This window comes from Salvelinus alpinus, chromosome 2 (genome assembly GCF_045679555.1).
Source record: "Salvelinus alpinus chromosome 2, SLU_Salpinus.1, whole genome shotgun sequence".
Classification (NCBI taxonomy): domain Eukaryota; kingdom Metazoa; phylum Chordata; class Actinopteri; order Salmoniformes; family Salmonidae; genus Salvelinus; species Salvelinus alpinus.
Genome location: NC_092087.1, coordinates 46,350,693 through 46,375,544, shown reverse-complemented (window position 1 = coordinate 46,375,544; position 24,852 = coordinate 46,350,693). Strand labels below are relative to the sequence as shown.

The window sequence follows — 24,852 nt, the reverse complement described above, 5'->3', positions numbered from 1 at the left end:
AATCACACAGCATCATTTGATTTAGGAATTTGCAGTGTGCCATGCTTTTGTGAGAGACGACTGTCATCTAAAGCATCATCGGATTGGTCGTTGTTTAGCAACATTTGAACTGTAAAGCCACATTGGTACTTGTGCTGATTCATTGACTTCGCTGTGTAAAGGCAGAGATTGCACACATCAAAATTCTGACCACGACGTGATTTGAACACGCAACCTTCTGATCTGGAGTCAGACGCGCTACCGTTGCGCCACGAGGTCTTGGAAGAATTGCATCTACGGGGGGGATGCCTAGTTCAGATTTCGTTGACTGTATCATTTGGAATGAAGGCCTGTGTCTCTGGTGAAATGTACGATCTGACGTGCATCTGCCCGGCAGGTTAGGTGTATGAAAACAATTACACGCAGAGCCTGGATAGCTCAGTCGGTAGAGTATCAGACTTTTAATATGAGGGTCCAGTGTTCAAGTCCCTGTTCGGGTGTTCTTTTAATGTTCACCTTCCATCAGAAGCAAGTCTTTCTATAATTGCAATTTCTGTCACTTTCCATGACATGTTCACCTGTGGACAATACAATCCCATAGCCAAAACAGCTTAGTCTGAAAACTTTAGGATTTTTAATCTGAACCTCCAGGTTTAAACTCCCTGTTTGAAGACTGATTTAAGTCTGTCAATCACACAGCATCATTTGATTTAGGAATTTGCAGTGTGCCATGCTTTTGTGAGAGACGACTGTCATCTAAAGCATCATCGGATTGGTCGTTGTTTAGCAACATTTGAACTGTAAAGCCACATTGGTACTTGTGCTGATTCATTGACTTCGCTGTGTAAAGGCAGAGATTGCACACATCACAATTCTGACCACGACGTGATTTGAACACGCAACCTTCTGATCTGGAGTCAGACGCACTACCGTTGCGCCACGAGGTCTTGGAAGAATTGAATCTACGGGGGGGATGCCTAGTTCAGATTTCGTTGACTGTATCATTTGGAATGAAGGCCTGTGTCTCTGGTGAAATGTACGATCTGACGTGCATCTGCCCGGCAGGTTAGGTGTATGAAAACAATTACATGCAGAGCCTGGATAGCTCAGTCGGTTGAGCATCAGACTTTTAATCTGAGGGTCCAGGGTTCAAGTCCCTGTTCGGGCGTTCTTTTAATGTTCACCTTCCATCAGAAGCAAGTCTTTCTATAATTGCAATTTCTGTCACTTTCCATGACATGTTCACCTGTGGACAATACAATCCCATAGCCAAAACAGCTTAGTCTGAAAACTTTAGGATTTTTAATCTGAACCTCCAGGTTTAAACTCCCTGTTTGAAGACTGATTTAAGTCTGTCAATCACACAGCATCATTTGATTTAGGAATTTGCAGTGTGCCATGCTTTTGTGAGAGACGACTGTCATCTAAAGCATCATCGGATTGGTCGTTGTTTAGCAACATTTGAACTGTAAAGCCACATTGGTACTTGTGCTGATTCATTGACTTCGCTGTGTAAAGGCAGAGATTGCACAAATCAAAATTCTGACCACGACGTGATTTGAACACGCAACCTTCTGATCTGGAGTCAGACGCGCTACCGTTGCACCACGAGGTCTTGGAAGAATCGCCTCTATGGGGGGGATGCCTAGTTCAGATTTCGCGGACTGTATCATTTGGAATGACGGCCTGTGTCTCTGGGGAAATGTACGATCTGACGTGCATGGCACACTGCAAAGTCTTTCTATAATTGCAATTTCTGTCACATTCCATGACATGTTCACCTGTGGACAATTACAATCCCATAGCCAAAACAGTTTAGTCTGAAAACTTTAGGATTTTTTATCTGAACCTCCAGGTTTAAACTCCCTGTTTGAAGACTGATTTAAGTCTGTCAATCACACAGCATCATCTGATTTAGGAATTTGCAGTGTGCCATGCTTTTGTGAGAGACGACTGTCATCTAAAGCATCATCGGATTGGTCGTTGTTTAGCAACATTTGAACTGTAAAGCCACATTGGTACTTGTGCTGATTCATTGACTTCGCTGTGTAAAGGCAGAGATTGCACACATCAAAATTCTGACCACGACGTGATTTGAACACGCAACCTTCTGATCTGGAGTCAGACGCGCTACCGTTGCGCCACGAGGTCTTGGAAGAATTGCATCTACGGGGGGGATGCCTAGTTCAGATTTCGTTGACTGTATCATTTGGAATGAAGGCCTATGTCTCTGGTGAAATGTACAATCTGACGTGCATCTGCCCGGCAGGTTAGGTGTATGAAAACAATTACATGCAGAGCCTGGATAGCTCAGTCGGTAGAGCATCAGACTTTTAATCTGAGGGTCCAGGGTTCAAGTCCCTGTTCGGGTGTTCTTTTAATGTTCACCTTCCATCAGAAGCAAGTCTTTCTATAATTGCAATTTCTGTCACTTTCCATGACATGTTCACCTGTGGACAATACAATCCCATAGCCAAAACAGCTTAGTCTGAAAACTTTAGTATTTTTAATCTGAACCTCCAGGTTTAAACTCCCTGTTTGAAGACTGATTTAAGTCTGTCAATCACACAGCATCATTTGATTTAGGAATTTGCAGTGTGCCATGCTTTTGTGAGAGACGACTGTCATCTAAAGCATCATCGGATTGGTCGTTGTTTAGCAACATTTGAACTGTAAAGCCACATTGGTACTTGTGCTGATTCATTGACTTCGCTGTGTAAAGGCAGAGATTGCACACATAAAAATTCTGACCACGACGTGATTTGAACACGCAACCTTCTGATCTGGAGTCAGACGCGCTACCGTTGCGCCACGAGGTCTTGGAAGAATCGCATCTATGGGGGGGATGCCTAGTTCAGATTTCGCGGACTGTATCATTTGGAATGACGGCCTGTGTCTCTGGGGAAATGTACGATCTGACGTGCATGGCACACTGCAAAGTCTTTCTATAATTGCAATTTCTGTCACTTTCCATGACATGTTCACCTGTGGACAATTACAATCCCATAGCCAAAACAGTTTAGTCTGAAAACTTTAGGATTTTTAATCTGAACCTCCAGGTTTAAACTCCCTGTTTGAAGACTGATTTAAGTCTGTCAATCACACAGCATCATTTGATTTAGGAATTTGCAGTGTGCCATGCTTTTGTGAGAGACGACTGTCATCTAAAGCATCATCGGATTGGTCGTTGTTTAGCAACATTTGAACTGTAAAGCCACATTGGTACTTGTGCTGATTCATTGACTTCGCTGTGTAAAGGCAGAGATTGCACACATCAAAATTCTGACCACGACGTGATTTGAACACGCAACCTTCTGATCTGGAGTCAGACGCGCTACCGTTGCGCCACGAGGTCTTGGAAGAATTGAATCTACGGGGGGGATGCCTAGTTCAGATTTCGTTGACTGTATCATTTGGAATGAAGGCCTGTGTCTCTGGTGAAATGTACGATCTGACGTGCATCTGCCCGGCAGGTTAGGTGTATGAAAACAATTACATGCAGAGCCTGGATAGCTCAGTCGGTTGAGCATCAGACTTTTAATCTGAGGGTCCAGGGTTCAAGTCCCTGTTCGGGCGTTCTTTTAATGTTCACCTTCCATCAGAAGCAAGTCTTTCTATAATTGCAATTTCTGTCACTTTCCATGACATGTTCACCTGTGGACAATACAATCCCATAGCCAAAACAGCTTAGTCTGAAAACTTTAGTATTTTTAATCTGAACCTCCAGGTTTAAACTCCCTGTTTGAAGACTGATTTAAGTCTGTCAATCACACAGCATCATTTGATTTAGGAATTTGCAGTGTGCCATGCTTTTGTGAGAGACGACTGTCATCTAAAGCATCATCGGATTGGTCGTTGTTTAGCAACATTTGAACTGTAAAGCCACATTGGTACTTGTGCTGATTCATTGACTTCGCTGTGTAAAGGCAGAGATTGCACACATAAAAATTCTGACCACGACGTGATTTGAACACGCAACCTTCTGATCTGGAGTCAGACGCGCTACCGTTGCGCCACGAGGTCTTGGAAGAATTGCATCTACGGGGGGGATGCCTAGTTCAGATTTCGTTGACTGTATCATTTGGAATGAAGGCCTGTGTCTCTGGTGAAATGTACGATCTGACGTGCATCTGCCCGGCAGGTTAGGTGTATGAAAACAATTACACGCAGAGCCTGGATAGCTCAGTCGGTAGAGTATCAGACTTTTAATATGAGGGTCCAGTGTTCAAGTCCCTGTTCGGGTGTTCTTTTAATGTTCACCTTCCATCAGAAGCAAGTCTTTCTATAATTGCAATTTCTGTCACTTTCCATGACATGTTCACCTGTGGACAATACAATCCCATAGCCAAAACAGCTTAGTCTGAAAACTTTAGGATATTTAATCTGAACCTCCAGGTTTAAACTCCCTGTTTGAAGACTGATTTTAGTCTGTCAATCACACAGCATCATTTGATTTAGGAATTTGCAGTGTGCCATGCTTTTGTGAGAGACGACTGTCATCTAAAGCATCATCGGATTGGTCGTTGTTTAGCAACATTTGAACTGTAAAGCCACATTGGTACTTGTGCTGATTCATTGACTTCGCTGTGTAAAGGCAGAGATTGCACACATCAAAATTCTGACCACGACGTGATTTGAACACGCAACCTTCTGATCTGGAGTCAGACGCGCTACCGTTGCGCCACGAGGTCTTGGAAGAATTGAATCTACGGGGGGGATGCCTAGTTCAGATTTCGTTGACTGTATCATTTGGAATGAAGGCCTGTGTCTCTGGTGAAATGTACGATCTGACGTGCATCTGCCCGGCAGGTTAGGTGTATGAAAACAATTACATGCAGAGCCTGGATAGCTCAGTCGGTTGAGCATCAGACTTTTAATCTGAGGGTCCAGGGTTCAAGTCCCTGTTCGGGTGTTCTTTTAATGTTCACCTTCCATCAGAAGCAAGTCTTTCTATAATTGCAATTTCTGTCACTTTCCATGACATGTTCACCTGTGGACAATACAATCCCATAGCCAAAACAGCTTAGTCTGAAAACTTTAGGATTTTTAATCTGAACCTCCAGGTTTAAACTCCCTGTTTGAAGACTGATTTAAGTCTGTCAATCACACAGCATCATTTGATTTAGGAATTTGCAGTGTGCCATGCTTTTGTGAGAGACGACTGTCATCTAAAGCATCATCGGATTGGTCGTTGTTTAGCAACATTTGAACTGTAAAGCCACATTGGTACTTGTGCTGATTCATTGACTTCGCTGTGTAAAGGCAGAGATTGCACACATAAAAATTCTGACCACGACGTGATTTGAACACGCAACCTTCTGATCTGGAGTCAGACGCGCTACCGTTGCGCCACGAGGTCTTGGAAGAATTGCATCTACGGGGGGGATGCCTAGTTCAGATTTCGTTGACTTTATCATTTGGAATGAAGGCCTGTGTCTCTGGGGAAATGTACGATCTGACGTGCATCTGCCCGGCAGGTTAGGTGTATGAAAACAATTACATGCAGAGCCTGGATATCTCAGTCGGTAGAGCATCAGACTTTTAATATGAGGGTCCAGTGTTCAAGTCCCTGTTCGGGTGTTCTTTTAATGTTCACCTTCCATCAGAAGCAAGTCTTTCTATAATTGCAATTTCTGTCACTTTCCATGACATGTTCACCTGTGGACAATACAATCCCATAGCCAAAACAGCTTAGTCTGAAAACTTTAGGATTTTTAATCTGAACCTCCAGGTTTAAACTCCCTGTTTGAAGACTGATTTAAGTCTGTCAATCACACAGCATCATTTGATTTAGGAATTTGCAGTGTGCCATGCTTTTGTGAGAGACGACTGTCATCTAAAGCATCATCGGATTGGTCGTTGTTTAGCAACATTTGAACTGTAAAGCCACATTGGTACTTGTGCTGATTCATTGACTTCGCTGTGTAAAGGCAGAGATTGCACACATAAAAATTCTGACCACGACGTGATTTGAACACGCAACCTTCTGATCTGGAGTCAGACGCGCTACCGTTGCGCCACGAGGTCTTGGAAGAATCGCATCTATGGGGGGGATGCCTAGTTCAGATTTCGCGGACTGTATCATTTGGAATGACGGCCTGTGTCTCTGGGGAAATGTACGATCTGACGTGCATGGCACACTGCAAAGTCTTTCTATAATTGCAATTTCTGTCACATTCCATGACATGTTCACCTGTGGACAATTACAATCCCATAGCCAAAACAGTTTAGTCTGAAAACTTTAGGATTTTTAATCTGAACCTCCAGGTTTAAACTCCCTGTTTGAAGACTGATTTAAGTCTGTCAATCACACAGCATCATTTGATTTAGGAATTTGCAGTGTGCCATGCTTTTGTGAGAGACGACTGTCATCTAAAGCATCATCGGATTGGTCGTTGTTTAGCAACATTTGAACTGTAAAGCCACATTGGTACTTGTGCTGATTCATTGACTTCGCTGTGTAAAGGCAGAGATTGCACACATCAAAATTCTGACCACGACGTGATTTGAACACGCAACCTTCTGATCTGGAGTCAGACGCACTACCGTTGCGCCACGAAGTCTTGGAAGAATCGCCTCTATGGGGGGGATGCCTAGTTCAGATTTCGCGGACTGTATCATTTGGAATGACGGCCTGTGTCTCTGGGGAAATGTACGATCTGACGTGCATGGCACACTGCAAAGTCTTTCTATAATTGCAATTTCTGTCACATTCCATGACATGTTCACCTGTGGACAATTACAATCCCATAGCCAAAACAGTTTAGTCTGAAAACTTTAGGATTTTTTATCTGAACCTCCAGGTTTAAACTCCCTGTTTGAAGACTGATTTAAGTCTGTCAATCACACAGCATCATCTGAATTAGGAATTTGCAGTGTGCCATGCTTTTGTGAGAGACGACTGTCATCTAAAGCATCATCGGATTGGTCGTTGTTTAGCAACATTTGAACTGTAAAGCCACATTGGTACTTGTGCTGATTCATTGACTTCGCTGTGTAAAGGCAGAGATTGCACACGTCAAAATTCTGACCACGACGTGATTTGAACACGCAACCTTCTGATCTGGAGTCAGACGCGCTACCGTTGCGCCACGAGGTCTTGGAAGAATTGCATCTACGGGGGGGATGCCTAGTTCAGATTTCGTTGACTGTATCATTTGGAATGAAGGCCTGTGTCTCTGGTGAAATGTACGATCTGACGTGCATCTGCCCGGCAGGTTAGGTGTATGAAAACAATTACATGCAGGGCCTGGATAGCTCAGTCGGTACAGCATCAGACTTTTAATCTGAGGGTCCAGGGTTCAAGTCCCTGTTCGGGTGTTCTTTTAAGGTTCACCTTCCATCAGAAGCAAGTCTTTCTATAATTGCAATTTCTGTCACTTTCCATGACATGTTCACCTGTGGACAATACAATCCCATAGCCAAAACAGCTTTATCTGAAAACCTTAGGATTTTTAATCTGAACCTCCAGGTTTAAACTCCCTGTTTGAAGACTGATTTAAGTCTGTCAATCACACAGCATCATTTGATTTAGGAATTTGCAGTGTGCCATGCTTTTGTGAGAGACGACTGTCATCTAAAGCATCATCGGATTGGTCGTTGTTTAGCAACATTTGAACTGTAAAGCCACATTGGTACTTGTGCTGATTCATTGACTTCGCTGTGTAAAGGCAGAGATTGCACACATAAAAATTCTGACCACGACGTGATTTGAACACGCAACCTTCTGATCTGGAGTCAGACGCGCTACCGTTGCGCCACGAGGTCTTGGAAGAACTGCATCTACGGGGGGGATGCCTAGTTCAGATTTCGCGGACTGTATCATTTGGAATGACGGCCTGTGTCTCTGGGGAAATGTACGATCTGACGTGCATGGCACACTGCAAAGTCTTTCTATAATTGCAATTTCTGTCACATTCCATGACATGTTCACCTGTGGACAATTACAATCCCATAGCCAAAACAGTTTAGTCTGAAAACTTTAGGATTTTTAATCTGAACCTCCAGGTTTAAACTCCCTGTTTGAAGACTGATTTAAGTCTGTCAATCACACAGCATCATTTGATTTAGGAATTTGCAGTGTGCCATGCTTTTGTGAGAGACGACTGTCATCTAAAGCATCATCGGATTGGTCGTTGTTTAGCAACATTTGAACTGTAAAGCCACATTGGTACTTGTGCTGATTCATTGACTTCGCTGTGTAAAGGCAGAGATTGCACACATCAAAATTCTGACCACGACGTGATTTGAACACGCAACCTTCTGATCTGGAGTCAGACGCACTACCGTTGCGCCACGAAGTCTTGGAAGAATCGCCTCTATGGGGGGGATGCCTAGTTCAGATTTCGCGGACTGTATCATTTGGAATGACGGCCTGTGTCTCTGGGGAAATGTACGATCTGACGTGCATGGCACACTGCAAAGTCTTTCTATAATTGCAATTTCTGTCACATTCCATGACATGTTCACCTGTGGACAATTACAATCCCATAGCCAAAACAGTTTAGTCTGAAAACTTTAGGATTTTTTATCTGAACCTCCAGGTTTAAACTCCCTGTTTGAAGACTGATTTAAGTCTGTCAATCACACAGCATCATCTGAATTAGGAATTTGCAGTGTGCCATGCTTTTGTGAGAGACGACTGTCATCTAAAGCATCATCGGATTGGTCGTTGTTTAGCAACATTTGAACTGTAAAGCCACATTGGTACTTGTGCTGATTCATTGACTTCGCTGTGTAAAGGCAGAGATTGCACACATCAAAATTCTGACCACGACGTGATTTGAACACGCAACCTTCTGATCTGGAGTCAGACGCGCTACCGTTGCGCCACGAGGTCTTGGAAGAATTGCATCTACGGGGGGGATGCCTAGTTCAGATTTCGTTGACTGTATAATTTGGAATGAAGGCCTGTGTCTCTGGTGAAATGTACGATCTGACGTGCATCTGCCCGGCAGGTTAGGTGTATGAAAACAATTACATGCAGAGCCTGGATAGCTCAGTCGGTAGAGCATCAGACTTTTAATCTGAGGGTCCAGGGTTCAAGTCCCTGTTCGGGTGTTCTTTTAATGTTCACCTTCCATCAGAAGCAAGTCTTTCTATAATTGCAATTTCTGTCACTTTCCATGACATGTTCACCTGTGGACAATACAATCCCATAGCCAAAACAGCTTAGTCTGAAAACTTTAGGATTTTTAATCTGAACCTCCAGGTTTAAACTCCCTGTTTGAAGACTGATTTAAGTCTGTCAATCACACAGCATCATTTGATTTAGGAATTTGCAGTGTGCCATGCTTTTGTGAGAGACGACTGTCATCTAAAGCATCATCGGATTGGTCGTTGTTTAGCAACATTTGAACTGTAAAGCCACATTGGTACTTGTGCTGATTCATTGACTTCGCTGTGTAAAGGCAGAGATTGCACACATAAAAATTCTGACCACGACGTGATTTGAACACGCAACCTTCTGATCTGGAGTCAGACGCGCTACCGTTGCGCCACGAGGTCTTGGAAGAATTGCATCTACGGGGGGGATGCCTAGTTCAACTGTCATCTAAAGCATCATCGGATTGGTCGTTGTTTAGCAACATTTGAACTGTAAAGCCACATTGGTACTTGTGCTGATTCATTGACTTCGCTGTGTAAAGGCAGAGATTGCACACATAAAAATTCTGACCACGACGTGATTTGAACACGCAACCTTCTGATCTGGAGTCAGACGCGCTACCGTTGCGCCACGAGGTCTTGGAAGAATCGCCTCTATGGGGGGGATGCCTAGTTCAGATTTCGCGGACTGTATCATTTGGAATGACGGCCTGTGTCTCTGGGGAAATGTACGATCTGACGTGCATGGCACACTGCAAAGTCTTTCTATAATTGCAATTTCTGTCACATTCCATGACATGTTCACCTGTGGACAATTACAATCCCATAGCCAAAACAGTTTAGTCTGAAAACTTTAGGATTTTTAATCTGAACCTCCAGGTTTAAACTCCCTGTTTGAAGACTGATTTAAGTCTGTCAATCACACAGCATCATCTGATTTAGGAATTTGCAGTGTGCCATGCTTTTGTGAGAGACGACTGTCATCTAAAGCATCATCGGATTGGTCGTTGTTTAGCAACATTTGAACTGTAAAGCCACATTGGTACTTGTGCTGATTCATTGACTTCGCTGTGTAAAGGCAGAGATTGCACACATCAAAATTCTGACCACGACGTGATTTGAACACGCAACCTTCTGATCTGGAGTCAGACGCGCTACCGTTGCGCCACGAGGTCTTGGAAGAATTGCATCTACGGGGGGGATGCCTAGTTCAGATTTCGTTGACTGTATCATTTGGAATGAAGGCCTGTGTCTCTGGTGAAATGTACGATCTGACGTGCATCTGCCCGGCAGGTTAGGTGTATGAAAACAATTACATGCAGATCCTGGATAGCTCAGTCGGTAGAGCATCAGACTTTTAATCTGAGGGTCCAGGGTTCAAGTCCCTCTTCGGGTGTTCTTTTAATGTTCACCTTCCATCAGAAGCAAGTCTTTCTATAATTGCAATTTCTGTCACTTTCCATGACATGTTCACCTGTGGACAATACAATCCCATAGCCAAAACAGCTTAGTCTGAAAACTTTAGGATTTTTAATCTGAACCTCCAGGTTTAAACTCCCTGTTTGAAGACTGATTTAAGTCTGTCAATCACACAGCATCATTTGATTTAGGAATTTGCAGTGTGCCATGCTTTTGTGAGAGACGACTGTCATCTAAAGCATCATCGGATTGGTCGTTGTTTAGCAACATTTGAACTGTAAAGCCACATTGGTACTTGTGCTGATTCATTGACTTCGCTGTGTAAAGGCAGAGATTGCACACATCAAAATTCTGACCACGACGTGATTTGAACACGCAACCTTCTGATCTGGAGTCAGACGCGCTACCGTTGCGCCACGAGGTCTTGGAAGAATTGCATCTACGGGGGGGATGCCTAGTTCGACTGTCATCTAAAGCATCATCGGATTGGTCGTTGTTTAGCAACATTTGAACTGTAAAGCCACATTGGTACTTGTGCTGATTCATTGACTTCGCTGTGTAAAGGCAGAGATTGCACACATAAAAATTCTGACCACGACGTGATTTGAACACGCAACCTTCTGATCTGGAGTCAGACGCGCTACCGTTGCGCCACGAGGTCTTGGAAGAATCGCCTCTATGGGGGGGATGCCTAGTTCAGATTTCGCGGACTGTATCATTTGGAATGACGGCCTGTGTCTCTGGGGAAATGTACGATCTGACGTGCATGGCACACTGCAAAGTCTTTCTATAATTGCAATTTCTGTCACATTCCATGACATGTTCACCTGTGGACAATTACAATCCCATAGCCAAAACAGTTTAGTCTGAAAACTTTAGGATTTTTAATCTGAACCTCCAGGTTTAAACTCCCTGTTTGAAGACTGATTTAAGTCTGTCAATCACACAGCATCATCTGATTTAGGAATTTGCAGTGTGCCATGCTTTTGTGAGAGACGACTGTCATCTAAAGCATCATCGGATTGGTCGTTGTTTAGCAACATTTGAACTGTAAAGCCACATTGGTACTTGTGCTGATTCATTGACTTCGCTGTGTAAAGGCAGAGATTGCACACATCAAAATTCTGACCACGACGTGATTTGAACACGCAACCTTCTGATCTGGAGTCAGACGCGCTACCGTTGCGCCACGAGGTCTTGGAAGAATTGCATCTACGGGGGGGATGCCTAGTTCAGATTTCGTTGACTGTATCATTTGGAATGAAGGCCTGTGTCTCTGGTGAAATGTACGATCTGACGTGCATCTGCCCGGCAGGTTAGGTGTATGAAAACAATTACATGCAGAGCCTGGATAGCTCAGTCGGTAGAGCATCAGACTTTTAATCTGAGGGTCCAGGGTTCAAGTCCCTCTTCGGGTGTTCTTTTAATGTTCACCTTCCATCAGAAGCAAGTCTTTCTATAATTGCAATTTCTGTCACTTTCCATGACATGTTCACCTGTGGACAATACAATCCCATAGCCAAAACAGCTTAGTCTGAAAACTTTAGGATTTTTAATCTGAACCTCCAGGTTTAAACTCCCTGTTTGAAGACTGATTTAAGTCTGTCAATCACACAGCATCATTTGATTTAGGAATTTGCAGTGTGCCATGCTTTTGTGAGAGACGACTGTCATCTAAAGCATCATCGGATTGGTCGTTGTTTAGCAACATTTGAACTGTAAAGCCACATTGGTACTTGTGCTGATTCATTGACTTCGCTGTGTAAAGGCAGAGATTGCACACATCAAAATTCTGACCACGACGTGATTTGAACACGCAACCTTCTGATCTGGAGTCAGACGCGCTACCGTTGCGCCACGAGGTCTTGGAAGAATTGCATCTACGGGGGGGATGCCTAGTTCGACTGTCATCTAAAGCATCATCGGATTGGTCGTTGTTTAGCAACATTTGAACTGTAAAGCCACATTGGTACTTGTGCTGATTCATTGACTTCGCTGTGTAAAGGCAGAGATTGCACACATAAAAATTCTGACCACGACGTGATTTGAACACGCAACCTTCTGATCTGGAGTCAGACGCGCTACCGTTGCGCCACGAGGTCTATGGGGGGGATGCCTAGTTCAGATTTCGCGGACTGTATCATTTGGAATGACGGCCTGTGTCTCTGGGGAAATGTACGATCTGACGTGCATGGCACACTGCAAAGTCTTTCTATAATTGCAATTTCTGTCACATTCCATGACATGTTCACCTGTGGACAATTACAATCCCATAGCCAAAACAGTTTAGTCTGAAAACTTTAGGATTTTTAATCTGAACCTCCAGGTTTAAACTCCCTGTTTGAAGACTGATTTAAGTCTGTCAATCACACAGCATCATCTGATTTAGGAATTTGCAGTGTGCCATGCTTTTGTGAGAGACGACTATCATCTAAAGCATCATCGGATTGGTCGTTGTTTAGCAACATTTGAACTGTAAAGCCACATTGGTACTTGTGCTGATTCATTGACTTCGCTGTGTAAAGGCAGAGATTGCACACATCAAAATTCTGACCACGACGTGATTTGAACACGCAACCTTCTGATCTGGAGTCAGACGGGCTACCGTTGCGCCACGAGGTCTTGGAAGAATTGCATCTACGGGGGGGATGCCTAGTTCAGATTTCGTTGACTGTATCATTTGGAATGAAGGCCTGTGTCTCTGGTGAAATGTACGATCTGACGTGCATCTGCCCGGCAGGTTAGGTGTATGAAAACAATTACATGCAGAGCCTGGATAGCTCAGTCGGTAGAGCATCAGACTTTTAATCTGAGGGTCCAGGGTTCAAGTCCCTGTTCGGGTGTTCTTTTAATGTTCACCTTCCATCAGAAGCAAGTCTTTCTATAATTGCAATTTCTGTCACTTTCCATGACATGTTCACCTGTGGACAATACAATCCCATAGCCAAAACAGTTTAGTCTGAAAACTTTAGGATTTTTAATCTGAACCTCCAGGTTTAAACTCCCTGTTTGAAGACTGATTTAAGTCTGTCAATCACACAGCATCATCTGATTTAGGAATTTGCAGTGTGCCATGCTTTTGTGAGAGACGACTATCATCTAAAGCATCATCGGATTGGTCGTTGTTTAGCAACATTTGAACTGTAAAGCCACATTGGTACTTGTGCTGATTCATTGACTTCGCTGTGTAAAGGCAGAGATTGCACACATCAAAATTCTGACCACGACGTGATTTGAACACGCAACCTTCTGATCTGGAGTCAGACGGGCTACCGTTGCGCCACGAGGTCTTGGAAGAATTGCATCTACGGGGGGGATGCCTAGTTCAGATTTCGTTGACTGTATCATTTGGAATGAAGGCCTGTGTCTCTGGTGAAATGTACGATCTGACGTGCATCTGCCCGGCAGGTTAGGTGTATGAAAACAATTACATGCAGAGCCTGGATAGCTCAGTCGGTAGAGCATCAGACTTTTAATCTGAGGGTCCAGGGTTCAAGTCCCTGTTCGGGTGTTCTTTTAATGTTCACCTTCCATCAGAAGCAAGTCTTTCTATAATTGCAATTTCTGTCACTTTCCATGACATGTTCACCTGTGGACAATACAATCCCATAGCCAAAACAGTTTAGTCTGAAAACTTTAGGATTTTTAATCTGAACCTCCAGGTTTAAACTCCCTGTTTGAAGACTGATTTAAGTCTGTCAATCACACAGCATCATCTGATTTAGGAATTTGCAGTGTGCCATGCTTTTGTGAGAGACGACTATCATCTAAAGCATCATCGGATTGGTCGTTGTTTAGCAACATTTGAACTGTAAAGCCACATTGGTACTTGTGCTGATTCATTGACTTCGCTGTGTGAAGGCAGAGATTGCACACATAAAAATTCTGACCACGACGTGATTTGAACACGCAACCTTCTGATCTGGAGTCAGACGCGCTACCGTTGCGCCACGAGGTCTTGGAAGAATTGCATCTACGGGGGGGATGCCTAGTTCAGATTTCGTTGACTGTATCATTTGGAATGAAGGCCTGTGTCTCTGGTGAAATGTACGATCTGACGTGCATCTGCCCGGCAGGTTAGGTGTATGAAAACAATTACATGCAGAGCCTGGATAGCTCAGTCGGTAGAGCATCAGACTTTTAATCTGAGGGTCCAGGGTTCAAGTCCCTCTTCGGGTGTTCTTTTAATGTTCACCTTCCATCAGAAGCAAGTCTTTCTATAATTGCAATTTCTGTCACTTTCCATGACATGTTCACCTGTGGACAATACAATCCCATAGCCAAAACAGCTTAGTCTGAAAACTTTAGGATTTTTAATCTGAACCTCCAGGTTTAAACTCCCTGTTTGAAGACTGATTTAAGTCTGTCAATCACACAGCATCATTTGATTTAGGAATTTGCAGTGTGCCATGCTTTTGTGAGAGACGAATGTCATCTAAAGCATCATCGGATTGGTCGTTGTTTAGCAACATTTGAACTGTAAAGCCACATTGGTACTTGTGCTGATTCATTGACTTCGCTGTGTAAAGGCAGAGATTGCACACATCAAAATTCTGACCACGACGTGATTTGAACACGCAACCTTCTGATCTGGAGTCAGACGCGCTACCGTTGCGCCACGAGGTCTTGGAAGAATTGCATCTACGGGGGGGATGCCTAGTTCGACTGTCATCTAAAGCATCATCGGATTGGTCGTTGTTTAGCAACATTTGAACTGTAAAGCCACATTGGTACTTGTGCTGATTCATTGACTTCGCTGTGTAAAGGCAGAGATTGCACACATAAAAATTCTGACCACGACGTGATTTGAACACGCAACCTTCTGATCTGGAGTCAGACGCGCTACCGTTGCGCCACGAGGTCTTGGAAGAATCGCCTCTATGGGGGGGATGCCTAGTTCAGATTTCGCGGACTGTATCATTTGGAATGACGGCCTGTGTCTCTGGGGAAATGTACGATCTGACGTGCATGGCACACTGCAAAGTCTTTCTATAATTGCAATTTCTGTCACATTCCATGACATGTTCACCTGTGGACAATTACAATCCCATAGCCAAAACAGTTTAGTCTGAAAACTTTAGGATTTTTAATCTGAACCTCCAGGTTTAAACACCCTGTTTGAAGACTGATTTAAGTCTGTCAATCACACAGCATCATCTGATTTAGGAATTTGCAGTGTGCCATGCTTTTGTGAGAGACGACTGTCATCTAAAGCATCATCGGATTGGTCGTTGTTTAGCAACATTTGAACTGTAAAGCCACATTGGTACTTGTGCTGATTCATTGACTTCGCTGTGTAAAGGCAGAGATTGCACACATCAAAATTCTGACCACGACGTGATTTGAACACGCAACCTTCTGATCTGGAGTCAGACGCGCTACCGTTGCGCCACGAGGTCTTGGAAGAATTGCATCTACGGGGGGGATGCCTAGTTCAGATTTCGTTGACTGTATCATTTGGAATGAAGGCCTGTGTCTCTGGTGAAATGTACGATCTGACGTGCATCTGCCCGGCAGGTTAGGTGTATGAAAACAATTACATGCAGAGCCTGGATAGCTCAGTCGGTAGAGCATCAGACTTTTAATCTGAGGGTCCAGGGTTCAAGTCCCTCTTCGGGTGTTCTTTTAATGTTCACCTTCCATCAGAAGCAAGTCTTTCTATAATTGCAATTTCTGTCACTTTCCATGACATGTTCACCTGTGGACAATACAATCCCATAGCCAAAACAGCTTAGTCTGAAAACTTTAGGATTTTTAATCTGAACCTCCAGGTTTAAACTCCCTGTTTGAAGACTGATTTAAGTCTGTCAATCACACAGCATCATTTGATTTAGGAATTTGCAGTGTGCCATGCTTTTGTGAGAGACGACTGTCATCTAAAGCATCATCGGATTGGTCGTTGTTTAGCAACATTTGAACTGTAAAGCCACATTGGTACTTGTGCTGATTCATTGACTTCGCTGTGTAAAGGCAGAGATTGCACACATCAAAATTCTGACCACGACGTGATTTGAACACGCAACCTTCTGATCTGGAGTCAGACGCGCTACCGTTGCGCCACGAGGTCTTGGAAGAATTGCATCTACGGGGGGGATGCCTAGTTCGACTGTCATCTAAAGCATCATCGGATTGGTCGTTGTTTAGCAACATTTGAACTGTAAAGCCACATTGGTACTTGTGCTGATTCATTGACTTCGCTGTGTAAAGGCAGAGATTGCACACATAAAAATTCTGACCACGACGTGATTTGAACACGCAACCTTCTGATCTGGAGTCAGACGCGCTACCGTTGCGCCACGAGGTCTATGGGGGGGATGCCTAGTTCAGATTTCGCGGACTGTATCATTTGGAATGACGGCCTGTGTCTCTGGGGAAATGTACGATCTGACGTGCATGGCACACTGCAAAGTCTTTCTATAATTGCAATTTCTGTCACATTCCATGACATGTTCACCTGTGGACAATTACAATCCCATAGCCAAAACAGTTTAGTCTGAAAACTTTAGGATTTTTAATCTGAACCTCCAGGTTTAAACTCCCTGTTTGAAGACTGATTTAAGTCTGTCAATCACACAGCATCATCTGATTTAGGAATTTGCAGTGTGCCATGCTTTTGTGAGAGACGACTATCATCTAAAGCATCATCGGATTGGTCGTTGTTTAGCAACATTTGAACTGTAAAGCCACATTGGTACTTGTGCTGATTCATTGACTTCGCTGTGTAAAGGCAGAGATTGCACACATCAAAATTCTGACCACGACGTGATTTGAACACGCAACCTTCTGATCTGGAGTCAGACGGGCTACCGTTGCGCCACGAGGTCTTGGAAGAATTGCATCTACGGGGGGGATGCCTAGTTCAGATTTCGTTGACTGTATCATTTGGAATGAAGGCCTGTGTCTCTGGTGAAATGTACGATCTGACGTGCATCTGCCCGGCAGGTTAGGTGTATGAAAACAATTACATGCAGAGCCTGGATAGCTCAGTCGGTAGAGCATCAGACTTTTAATCTGAGGGTCCAGGGTTCAAGTCCCTGTTCGGGTGTTCTTTTAATGTTCACCTTCCATCAGAAGCAAGTCTTTCTATAATTGCAATTTCTGTCACTTTCCATGACATGTTCACCTGTGGACAATACAATCCCATAGCCAAAACAGTTTAGTCTGAAAACTTTAGGATTTTTAATCTGAACCTCCAGGTTTAAACTCCCTGTTTGAAGACTGATTTAAGTCTGTCAATCACACAGCATCATCTGATTTAGGAATTTGCAGTGTGCCATGCTTTTGTGAGAGACGACTATCATCTAAAGCATCATCGGATTGGTCGTTGTTTAGCAACATTTGAACTGTAAAGCCACATTGGTACTTGTGCTGATTCATTGACTTCGCTGTGTGAAGGCAGAGATTGCACACATAAAAATTCTGACCACGACGTGATTTGAACACGCAACCTTCTGATCTGGAGTCAGACGCGCTACCGTTGCGCCACGAGGTCTTGGAAGAATCGCCTCTATGGGGGGGATGCCTAGTTCAGATTTCGCGGACTGTATCATTTGGAATGACGGCCTGTGTCTCTGGGGAAATGTACGATCTGACGTGCATGGCACACTGCAAAGTCTTTCTATAATTGCAATTTCTGTCACATTCCATGACATGTTCACCTGTGGACAATTACAATCCCATAGCCAAAACAGTTTAGTCTGAAAACTTTAGGATTTTTAATCTGAACCTCCAGGTTTAAACTCCCTGTTTGAAGACTGATTTAAGTCTGTCAATCACACAGCATCATCTGATTTAGGAATTTGCAGTGTGCCATGCTTTTGTGAGAGACGACTATCATCTAAAGCATCATCGGATTGGTCGTTGTTTAGCAACATTTGAACTGTAAAGCCACATTGGTACTTGTGCTGATTCATTGACTTCGCTGTGTGAAGGCAGAGATTGCACACATAAAAATTCTGACCACGACGTGATTTGAACACGCAACCTTCTGATCTGGAGTCAGACGCGCTACCGTTGCGCCACGAAGTCTTGGAAGAATTACATCTACGGGGGGATGCCTAGTTCAGATTTCGTTGACTGTATCATTTGGAATGAAGGCCTGTGTCTCTGGTGAAATGTACGATCTGACGTGCATCTGCCCGGCAGGTTAGGTGTATGAAAACAATTACATGCAGAGCCAGGATAGCTCAGTCGGTAGAGCATCAGACTTTTAATCTGAGGGTCCAGGGTTCAAGTCCCTGTTCGGGTGCTCTTTTAATGTTCACCTTCCATCAGAAGCAAGTCTTTCTATAATTGCAATTTCTGTCACTTTCCATGACATGTTCACCTGTGGACAATACAATCCCATAGCCAAAACAGCTTAGTCTGAAAACTTTAGGATTTTTAATCTGAACCTCCAGGTTTAAACTCCCTGTTTGAAGACTGATTTAAGTCTGTCAATCACACAGCATCATTTGATTTAGGAATTTGCAGTGTGCCATGCTTTTGTGAGAGACGACTGTCATCTAAAGCATCATCGGATTGGTCGTTGTTTAGCAACATTTGAACTGTAAAGCCACATTGGTACTTGTGCTGATTCATTGACTTCGCTGTGTGAAGGCAGAGATTGCACACATCAAAATTCTGACCACGACGTGATTTGAACACGCAACCTTCTGATCTGGAGTCAGACGCGCTACCGTTGCGCCACGAGGTCTTGGAAGAATTGCATCTACGGGGGGGATGCCTAGTTCAGATTTCGTTGACTGTATCATTTGGAATGAAGGCCTGTGTCTCTGGTGAAATGTACGATCTGACGTGCATCTGCCCGGCAGGTTAGGTGTATGAAAACAATTACATGCAGAGCCTGGATAGCTCAGTCGTAGAGCATCAGACTTTTAATCTGAGGGTCCAGGGTTCAAGTCCCTGTTCGGGTGTTCTTTTAATGTTCACCTTCCATCAGAAGCAAGTCTTTCTATAATTGCAATTTATATCACTTTCCATGACATGTTCACCTGTGGACAATACAATCCCATAGCCAAAACAGTTTAGTCTGAAAACTTTAGGATTTTTAATCTGAACCTCCAGGTTTAAACTCCCTGTTTGAAGACTGATTTAAGTCTGTCAATCACACAGCATCATCTGATTTAGGAATTTGCAGTGTGCCATGCTTTTGTGAGAGACGACTATCATCTAAAGCATCATCGGATTGGTCGTTGTTTAGCAACATTTGAACTGTAAAGCCACATTGGTACTTGTGCTGATTCATTGACTTCGCTGTGTGAAGGCAGAGATTGCACACATAAAAATTCTGACCACGACGTGATTTGAACACGCAACCTTCTGATCTGGAGTCAGACGCGCTACCGTTGCGCCACGAGGTCTTGGAAGAATCGCCTCTATGGGGGGGATGCCTAGTTCAGATTTCGCGGACTGTATCATTTGGAATGACGGCCTGTGTCTCTGGGGAAATGTACGATCTGACGTGCATGGCACACTGCAAAGTCTTTCTATAATTGCAATTTCTGTCACTTTCCATGACATGTTCACCTGTGGACAATACAATCCCATAGCCAAAACAGCTTAGTCTGAAAACTTTAGGATTTTTAATCTGAACCTCCAGGTTTAAACTCCCTGTTTGAAGACTGATTTAAGTCTGTCAATCACACAGCATCATTTGATTTAGGAATTTGCAGTGTGCCATGCTTTTGTGAGAGACGACTGTCATCTAAAGCATCATCGGATTGGTCGTTGTTTAGCAACATTTGAACTGTAAAGCCACATTGGTACTTGTGCTGATTCATTGACTTCGCTGTGTAAAGGCAGAGATTGCACACATCAAAATTCTGACCACGACGTGATTTGAACACGCAACCTTCTGATCTGGAGTCAGACGCGCTACCGTTGCGCCACGAGGTCTTGGAAGAATTGCATCTACGGGGGGGATGCCTAGTTCAGATTTCGTTGACTGTATCATTTGGAATGAAGGCCTGTGTCTCTGGTGAAATGTACGATCTGACGTGCATCTGCCCGGCAGGTTAGGTGTATGAAAACAATTACATGCAGAGCCTGGATAGCTCAGTCGGTAGAGCATCAGACTTTTAATCTGAGGGTCCAGGGTTCAAGTCCCTGTTCGGGTGTTCTTTTAATGTTCACCTTCCATCAGAAGCAAGTCTTTCTATAATTGCAATTTCTGTCACTTTCCATGACATGTTCACCTGTGGACAATACAATCCCATAGCCAAAACAGTTTATTCTGAAAACTTTAGGATTTTTAATCTGAACCTCCAGGTTTAAACTCCCTGTTTGAAGACTGATTTAAGTCTGTCAATCACACAGCATCATCTGATTTAGGAATTTGCAGTGTGCCATGCTTTTGTGAGAGACGACTATCATCTAAAGCATCATCGGATTGGTCGTTGTTTAGCAACATTTGAACTGTAAAGCCACATTGGTACTTGTGCTGATTCATTGACTTCGCTGTGTAAAGGCAGAGATTGCACACATCAAAATTCTGACCACGACGTGATTTGAACACGCAACCTTCTGATCTGGAGTCACACGCGCTACCGTTGCGCCACGAGGTCTTGGAAGAATTGCATCTACGGGGGGGATGCCTAGTTCAGATTTCGTTGACTGTATCATTTGGAATGAAGGCCTGTGTCTCTGGGGAAATGTACGATCTGACGTGCATGGCACACTGCAAAGTCTTTCTATAATTGCAATTTCTGTCACATTCCATGACATGTTCACCTGTGGACAATTACAATCCCATAGCCAAAACAGTTTAGTCTGAAAACTTTAGGATTTTTAATCTGAACCTCCAGGTTTAAACTCCCTGTTTGAAGACTGATTTAAGTCTGTCAATCACACAGCATCATCTGATTTAGGAATTTGCAGTGTGCCATGCTTTTGTGAGAGACGACTATCATCTAAAGCATCATCGGATTGGTCGTTGTTTAGCAACATTTGAACTGTAAAGCCACATTGGTACTTGTGCTGATTCATTGACTTCGCTGTGTGAAGGCAGAGATTGCACACATAAAAATTCTGACCACGACGTGATTTGAACACGCAACCTTCTGATCTGGAGTCAGACGCGCTACCGTTGCGCCACAAAGTCTTGGAAGAATTACATCTACGGGGGGATGCCTAGTTCAGATTTCGTTGACTGTATCATTTGGAATGAAGGCCTGTGTCTCTGGTGAAATGTACGATCTGACGTGCATCTGCCCGGCAGGTTAGGTGTATGAAAACAATTACATGCAGAGCCAGGATAGCTCAGTCGGTAGAGCATCAGACTTTTAATCTGAGGGTCCAGGGTTCAAGTCCCTGTTCGGGCGTTCTTTTAATGTTCACCTTCCATCAGAAGCAAGTCTTTCTATAATTGCAATTTCTGTCACATTCCATGACATGTTCACCTGTGGACAATTACAATCCCATAGCCAAAACAGTTTAGTCTGAAAACTTTAGGATTTTTAATCTGAACCTCCAGGTTTAAACTCCCTGTTTGAAGACTGATTTAAGTCTGTCAATCACACAGCATCATCTGATTTAGGAATTTGCAGTGTGCCATGCTTTTGTGAGAGACGACTATCATCTAAAGCATCATCGGATTGGTCGTTGTTTAGCAACATTTGAACTGTAAAGCCACATTGGTACTTGTGCTGATTCATTGACTTCGCTGTGTGAAGGCAGAGATTGCACACATAAAAATTCTGACCACGACGTGATTTGAACACGCAACCTTCTGATCTGGAGTCAGACGCGCTACCGTTGCGCCACGAAGTCTTGGAAGAATAGCATCTACGGGGGGATGCCTAGTTCAGATTTCGTTGACTGTATAATTTGGAATGAAGGCCTGTGTCTCTGGTGAAATGTACGATCTGACGTGCATCTGCCCGGCAGGTTAGGTGTATGAAAACAATTACATGCAAAGCCAGGATAGCTCAGTCGGTAGAGCATCAGACGTTTAATCTGAGGGTCCAGGGTTCAAGTCCCTGTTCGGGCGTTCTTTTAATGTTAACCTTCCATCAGAAGCAAGTCTTTCTATAATTGCAATTTCTGTCACTTTCCATGACATGTTCACCTGTGGACAATACAATCCCATAGCCAAAACAGCTTAGTCTGAAAACTTTAGTATTTTTAATCTGAACCTCCAGGTTTAAACTCCCTGTTTGAAGACTGATTTAAGTCTGTCAATCACACAGCATCATTTGATTTAGGAATTTGCAGTGTGCCATGCTTTTGTGAGAGACGACTGTCATCTAAAGCATCATCGGATTGGTCGTTGTTTAGCAACATTTGAACTGTAAAGCCACATTGGTACTTGTGCTGATTCATTGACTTCGCTGTGTAAAGGCAGAGATTGCACACATTAAAATTCTGACCACGACGTGATTTGAACACGCAACCTTCTGATCTGGAGTCAGACGCGCTACCGTTGCGCCACGAGGTCTTGGAAGAATCGCATCTATGGGGGGGATGCCTAGTTCAGATTTCGCGGACTGTATCATTTGGAATGACGGCCTGTGTCTCTGGGGAAATGTACGATCTGACGTGCATGGCACACTGCAAAGTCTTTCTATAATTGCAATTTCTGTCACTTTCCATGACATGTTCACCTGTGGACAATACAATCCCATAGCCAAAACAGCTTAGTCTGAAAACTTTAGGATTTTTAATCTGAACCTCCAGGTTTAAACTCCCTGTTTGAAGACTGATTTAAGTCTGTCAATCACACAGCATCATTTGATTTAGGAATTTGCAGTGTGCCATGCTTTTGTGAGAGACGACTGTCATCTAAAGCATCATCGGATTGGTCGTTGTTTAGCAACATTTGAACTGTAAAGCCACATTGGTACTTGTGCTGATTCATTGACTTCGCTGTGTAAAGGCAGAGATTGCACACATTAAAATTCTGACCACGACGTGATTTGAACACGCAACCTTCTGATCTGGAGTCACACGCGCTACCGTTGCGCCACGAGGTCTTGGAAGAATCGCATCTATGGGGGGGATGCCTAGTTCAGATTTCGCGGACTGTATCATTTGGAATGACGGCCTGTGTCTCTGGGGAAATGTACGATCTGACGTGCATGGCACACTGCAAAGTCTTTCTATAATTGCAATTTCTGTCACTTTCCATGACATGTTCACCTGTGGACAATTACAATCCCATAGCCAAAACAGCTTAGTCTGAAAACTTTAGGATTTTTAATCTGAACCTCCAGGTTTAAACTCCCTGTTTGAAGACTGATTTAAGTCTGTCAATCACACAGCATCATTTGATTTAGGAATTTGCAGTGTGCCATGCTTTTGTGAGAGACGACTGTCATCTAAAGCATCATCGGATTGGTCGTTGTTTAGCAACATTTGAACTGTAAAGCCACATTGGTACTTGTGCTGATTCATTGACTTCGCTGTGTGAAGGCAGAGATTGCACACATCAAAATTCTGACCACGACGTGATTTGAACACGCAACCTTCTGATCTGGAGTCAGACGCGCTACCGTTGCGCCACGAGGTCTTGGAAGAATTGCATCTACGGGGGGATGCCTAGTTCAGATTTCGTTGACTGTATCATTTGGAATGAAGGCCTGTGTCTCTGGTGAAATGTACGATCTGACGTGCATCTGCCCGGCAGGTTAGGTGTATGAAAACAATTACATGCAGAGCCAGGATAGCTCAGTCGGTAGAGCATCAGACTTTTAATCTGAGGGTCCAGGGTTCAAGTCCCTGTTCGGGAGTTCTTTTAATGTTCACCTTCCATCAGAAGCAAGTCTTTCTATAATTGCAATTTCTGTCACTTTCCATGACATGTTCACCTGTGGACAATACAATCCCATAGCCAAAACAGCTTAGTCTGAAAACTTTAGGTTTTTTAATCTGAACCTCCAGGTTTAAACTCCCTGTTTGAAGACTGATTTAAGTCTGTCAATCACACAGCATCATTTGATTTAGGAATTTGCAGTGTGCCATGCTTTTGTGAGAGACGACTGTAATCTAAAGCATCATCGGATTGGTCGTTGTTTAGCAACATTTGAACTGTAAAGCCACATTGGTACTTGTGCTGATTCATTGACTTCGCTGTGTAAAGGCAGAGATTGCACACATTAAAATTCTGACCACGACGTGATTTGAACACGCAACCTTCTGATCTGGAGTCAGACGCGCTACCGTTGCGCCACGAGGTCTTGGAAGAATCGCATCTATGGGGGGGATGCCTAGTTCAGATTTCGCGGACTGTATCATTTGGAATGACGGCCTGTGTCTCTGGGGAAATGTACGATCTGACGTGCATGGCACACTGCAAAGTCTTTCTATAATTGCAATTTCTGTCACTTTCCATGACATGTTCACCTGTGGACA

At 43.7% G+C, this 24,852-nt stretch overlaps 40 non-coding genes across 40 annotated transcripts; 8 read left to right on the top strand and 32 right to left on the bottom strand.

Moving 5' to 3' along the window:
• Positions 1-186: 186 nt before the first annotated feature.
• trnaw-cca (transfer RNA tryptophan (anticodon CCA)) lies at positions 187-258 on the bottom strand. The gene has a single exon. It is a non-coding gene; the product is annotated as a tRNA-Trp (tRNA).
• Positions 259-1,074: 816 nt separating this feature from the next.
• trnak-uuu (transfer RNA lysine (anticodon UUU)) lies at positions 1,075-1,147 on the top strand. The gene has a single exon. It is a non-coding gene; the product is annotated as a tRNA-Lys (tRNA).
• A 911-nt stretch (positions 1,148-2,058) lies between these two features.
• Positions 2,059-2,130, bottom strand: trnaw-cca (transfer RNA tryptophan (anticodon CCA)). The gene has a single exon. It is a non-coding gene; the product is annotated as a tRNA-Trp (tRNA).
• Positions 2,131-2,278: 148 nt separating this feature from the next.
• Positions 2,279-2,351, top strand: trnak-uuu (transfer RNA lysine (anticodon UUU)). The gene has a single exon. It is a non-coding gene; the product is annotated as a tRNA-Lys (tRNA).
• Positions 2,352-2,726: 375 nt separating this feature from the next.
• Positions 2,727-2,798, bottom strand: trnaw-cca (transfer RNA tryptophan (anticodon CCA)). The gene has a single exon. It is a non-coding gene; the product is annotated as a tRNA-Trp (tRNA).
• A 464-nt stretch (positions 2,799-3,262) lies between these two features.
• trnaw-cca (transfer RNA tryptophan (anticodon CCA)) lies at positions 3,263-3,334 on the bottom strand. Its single transcript has one exon. It is a non-coding gene; the product is annotated as a tRNA-Trp (tRNA).
• Positions 3,335-3,482: 148 nt separating this feature from the next.
• trnak-uuu (transfer RNA lysine (anticodon UUU)) lies at positions 3,483-3,555 on the top strand. The gene has a single exon. It is a non-coding gene; the product is annotated as a tRNA-Lys (tRNA).
• A 375-nt stretch (positions 3,556-3,930) lies between these two features.
• trnaw-cca (transfer RNA tryptophan (anticodon CCA)) lies at positions 3,931-4,002 on the bottom strand. The gene has a single exon. It is a non-coding gene; the product is annotated as a tRNA-Trp (tRNA).
• Positions 4,003-4,598: 596 nt separating this feature from the next.
• Positions 4,599-4,670, bottom strand: trnaw-cca (transfer RNA tryptophan (anticodon CCA)). The gene has a single exon. It is a non-coding gene; the product is annotated as a tRNA-Trp (tRNA).
• A 596-nt stretch (positions 4,671-5,266) lies between these two features.
• On the bottom strand, positions 5,267-5,338 carry trnaw-cca (transfer RNA tryptophan (anticodon CCA)). The gene has a single exon. It is a non-coding gene; the product is annotated as a tRNA-Trp (tRNA).
• Positions 5,339-5,934: 596 nt separating this feature from the next.
• Positions 5,935-6,006, bottom strand: trnaw-cca (transfer RNA tryptophan (anticodon CCA)). The gene has a single exon. It is a non-coding gene; the product is annotated as a tRNA-Trp (tRNA).
• Positions 6,007-7,006: 1,000 nt separating this feature from the next.
• Positions 7,007-7,078, bottom strand: trnaw-cca (transfer RNA tryptophan (anticodon CCA)). The gene has a single exon. It is a non-coding gene; the product is annotated as a tRNA-Trp (tRNA).
• Positions 7,079-7,674: 596 nt separating this feature from the next.
• trnaw-cca (transfer RNA tryptophan (anticodon CCA)) lies at positions 7,675-7,746 on the bottom strand. Its single transcript has one exon. It is a non-coding gene; the product is annotated as a tRNA-Trp (tRNA).
• Positions 7,747-8,746: 1,000 nt separating this feature from the next.
• trnaw-cca (transfer RNA tryptophan (anticodon CCA)) lies at positions 8,747-8,818 on the bottom strand. Its single transcript has one exon. It is a non-coding gene; the product is annotated as a tRNA-Trp (tRNA).
• Positions 8,819-8,966: 148 nt separating this feature from the next.
• On the top strand, positions 8,967-9,039 carry trnak-uuu (transfer RNA lysine (anticodon UUU)). The gene has a single exon. It is a non-coding gene; the product is annotated as a tRNA-Lys (tRNA).
• Positions 9,040-9,414: 375 nt separating this feature from the next.
• Positions 9,415-9,486, bottom strand: trnaw-cca (transfer RNA tryptophan (anticodon CCA)). Its single transcript has one exon. It is a non-coding gene; the product is annotated as a tRNA-Trp (tRNA).
• A 165-nt stretch (positions 9,487-9,651) lies between these two features.
• On the bottom strand, positions 9,652-9,723 carry trnaw-cca (transfer RNA tryptophan (anticodon CCA)). Its single transcript has one exon. It is a non-coding gene; the product is annotated as a tRNA-Trp (tRNA).
• Positions 9,724-10,187: 464 nt separating this feature from the next.
• trnaw-cca (transfer RNA tryptophan (anticodon CCA)) lies at positions 10,188-10,259 on the bottom strand. The gene has a single exon. It is a non-coding gene; the product is annotated as a tRNA-Trp (tRNA).
• Positions 10,260-10,855: 596 nt separating this feature from the next.
• trnaw-cca (transfer RNA tryptophan (anticodon CCA)) lies at positions 10,856-10,927 on the bottom strand. The gene has a single exon. It is a non-coding gene; the product is annotated as a tRNA-Trp (tRNA).
• Positions 10,928-11,092: 165 nt separating this feature from the next.
• On the bottom strand, positions 11,093-11,164 carry trnaw-cca (transfer RNA tryptophan (anticodon CCA)). The gene has a single exon. It is a non-coding gene; the product is annotated as a tRNA-Trp (tRNA).
• Positions 11,165-11,628: 464 nt separating this feature from the next.
• Positions 11,629-11,700, bottom strand: trnaw-cca (transfer RNA tryptophan (anticodon CCA)). Its single transcript has one exon. It is a non-coding gene; the product is annotated as a tRNA-Trp (tRNA).
• A 596-nt stretch (positions 11,701-12,296) lies between these two features.
• Positions 12,297-12,368, bottom strand: trnaw-cca (transfer RNA tryptophan (anticodon CCA)). Its single transcript has one exon. It is a non-coding gene; the product is annotated as a tRNA-Trp (tRNA).
• A 165-nt stretch (positions 12,369-12,533) lies between these two features.
• On the bottom strand, positions 12,534-12,605 carry trnaw-cca (transfer RNA tryptophan (anticodon CCA)). Its single transcript has one exon. It is a non-coding gene; the product is annotated as a tRNA-Trp (tRNA).
• A 668-nt stretch (positions 12,606-13,273) lies between these two features.
• Positions 13,274-13,346, top strand: trnak-uuu (transfer RNA lysine (anticodon UUU)). The gene has a single exon. It is a non-coding gene; the product is annotated as a tRNA-Lys (tRNA).
• Positions 13,347-13,941: 595 nt separating this feature from the next.
• Positions 13,942-14,014, top strand: trnak-uuu (transfer RNA lysine (anticodon UUU)). The gene has a single exon. It is a non-coding gene; the product is annotated as a tRNA-Lys (tRNA).
• Positions 14,015-14,389: 375 nt separating this feature from the next.
• Positions 14,390-14,461, bottom strand: trnaw-cca (transfer RNA tryptophan (anticodon CCA)). The gene has a single exon. It is a non-coding gene; the product is annotated as a tRNA-Trp (tRNA).
• Positions 14,462-15,057: 596 nt separating this feature from the next.
• Positions 15,058-15,129, bottom strand: trnaw-cca (transfer RNA tryptophan (anticodon CCA)). The gene has a single exon. It is a non-coding gene; the product is annotated as a tRNA-Trp (tRNA).
• A 165-nt stretch (positions 15,130-15,294) lies between these two features.
• Positions 15,295-15,366, bottom strand: trnaw-cca (transfer RNA tryptophan (anticodon CCA)). Its single transcript has one exon. It is a non-coding gene; the product is annotated as a tRNA-Trp (tRNA).
• Positions 15,367-15,830: 464 nt separating this feature from the next.
• trnaw-cca (transfer RNA tryptophan (anticodon CCA)) lies at positions 15,831-15,902 on the bottom strand. Its single transcript has one exon. It is a non-coding gene; the product is annotated as a tRNA-Trp (tRNA).
• Positions 15,903-16,498: 596 nt separating this feature from the next.
• trnaw-cca (transfer RNA tryptophan (anticodon CCA)) lies at positions 16,499-16,570 on the bottom strand. Its single transcript has one exon. It is a non-coding gene; the product is annotated as a tRNA-Trp (tRNA).
• A 165-nt stretch (positions 16,571-16,735) lies between these two features.
• On the bottom strand, positions 16,736-16,807 carry trnaw-cca (transfer RNA tryptophan (anticodon CCA)). The gene has a single exon. It is a non-coding gene; the product is annotated as a tRNA-Trp (tRNA).
• A 668-nt stretch (positions 16,808-17,475) lies between these two features.
• Positions 17,476-17,548, top strand: trnak-uuu (transfer RNA lysine (anticodon UUU)). The gene has a single exon. It is a non-coding gene; the product is annotated as a tRNA-Lys (tRNA).
• Positions 17,549-17,923: 375 nt separating this feature from the next.
• On the bottom strand, positions 17,924-17,995 carry trnaw-cca (transfer RNA tryptophan (anticodon CCA)). The gene has a single exon. It is a non-coding gene; the product is annotated as a tRNA-Trp (tRNA).
• Positions 17,996-19,126: 1,131 nt separating this feature from the next.
• On the bottom strand, positions 19,127-19,198 carry trnaw-cca (transfer RNA tryptophan (anticodon CCA)). Its single transcript has one exon. It is a non-coding gene; the product is annotated as a tRNA-Trp (tRNA).
• Positions 19,199-19,793: 595 nt separating this feature from the next.
• trnaw-cca (transfer RNA tryptophan (anticodon CCA)) lies at positions 19,794-19,865 on the bottom strand. Its single transcript has one exon. It is a non-coding gene; the product is annotated as a tRNA-Trp (tRNA).
• A 463-nt stretch (positions 19,866-20,328) lies between these two features.
• trnaw-cca (transfer RNA tryptophan (anticodon CCA)) lies at positions 20,329-20,400 on the bottom strand. The gene has a single exon. It is a non-coding gene; the product is annotated as a tRNA-Trp (tRNA).
• A 148-nt stretch (positions 20,401-20,548) lies between these two features.
• On the top strand, positions 20,549-20,621 carry trnak-uuu (transfer RNA lysine (anticodon UUU)). Its single transcript has one exon. It is a non-coding gene; the product is annotated as a tRNA-Lys (tRNA).
• A 2,246-nt stretch (positions 20,622-22,867) lies between these two features.
• On the bottom strand, positions 22,868-22,939 carry trnaw-cca (transfer RNA tryptophan (anticodon CCA)). Its single transcript has one exon. It is a non-coding gene; the product is annotated as a tRNA-Trp (tRNA).
• Positions 22,940-23,938: 999 nt separating this feature from the next.
• trnaw-cca (transfer RNA tryptophan (anticodon CCA)) lies at positions 23,939-24,010 on the bottom strand. The gene has a single exon. It is a non-coding gene; the product is annotated as a tRNA-Trp (tRNA).
• A 595-nt stretch (positions 24,011-24,605) lies between these two features.
• On the bottom strand, positions 24,606-24,677 carry trnaw-cca (transfer RNA tryptophan (anticodon CCA)). The gene has a single exon. It is a non-coding gene; the product is annotated as a tRNA-Trp (tRNA).
• Positions 24,678-24,852: the final 175 nt, after the last annotated feature.